Genomic DNA, 1,084 nt, shown 5'->3' on the forward strand with positions numbered 1-1,084 from the left:
TATCCAGATCAAGAATAAAGAATTTAATTGACTGTAGGTTTTTGGCTAATAGTTTGAGAAGAGATTTAGCAGCTGAATATTAAAACACGATAGAATTAAAAGATTGAAACACCTCCTTAGAATAAATTGATCTCCAAAAATAATAAAAAAAACTTTCTCAATATGCCAATTTTTTTGTAATTAAAGAAGAAACACCGTGGGATATGTATCTGAAAAGTATATTTGCAAGCAAGAATTACACCTAAAATTTTAAATGGGTTGTATATAAGTTGAAAATATATGGTTAATGCAAAAATGATATTCATAAAACACAAAAGGTGTGGGTAGATATTGTAGTGATTTTGAAACTGCTTTCCCAAATATCAGAAAGCCAGTTGATCTAGATATAAAAACTATGGGTCAAAATGCTGGTTAAAAAAAAAAAAAAAAAAAAAAAAAAAAAACTATAGCAGTAATCCGCTGAAATAAAAGATAGATTTTCTAATGTAGAATGTATCACAAACCCCATAAACAACGACACTAATCATGACCATAACCATAACCAAAATCATAATCATAATCATAAAATTGAAAATGAAAATAAAATGGAAAATTAAAAGGAAAATCAAAATCAAAATCACAAACTAAATGAAAATAAAATAACAACAACAACAACAACAAATGTACGAACCAACTTCATCGCGTCCAGCTTACGATACTTGAAGTGCGATGTTTGCTTCGTTAGAGAACTTGCTTCTATGTCTACCAGAAACGAGACATCCGGCCTTATATATGCCAAAGGATAATGGCCTCACACAAGATAACAGACTGTAATTGCAGTATTCTGAGTTAGCATATTTCATATTTTTTATAGGCTGGATTTTTTATTATTTCCACTAGCTATTTTTTCAAATGTCTTGCAAAGTATTGCATACTGGAAAAAAATCCTATAAAAAATATATTTGCCTAGTAGCTATTTTGCAAAAAAAAAAAAAAAAAAAACAAGAAGAAAAAAAGAAATATATTGCTCAGTAGTTATTTTTTCTTTTATTAGCTTGCAATGTATTGCATACTGCAAAAGAACGGATTAATCATTACCAACTTC

Source organism: Palaemon carinicauda, chromosome 31 (genome assembly GCF_036898095.1).
Source record: "Palaemon carinicauda isolate YSFRI2023 chromosome 31, ASM3689809v2, whole genome shotgun sequence".
Classification (NCBI taxonomy): Eukaryota; Metazoa; Arthropoda; class Malacostraca; order Decapoda; family Palaemonidae; genus Palaemon; species Palaemon carinicauda.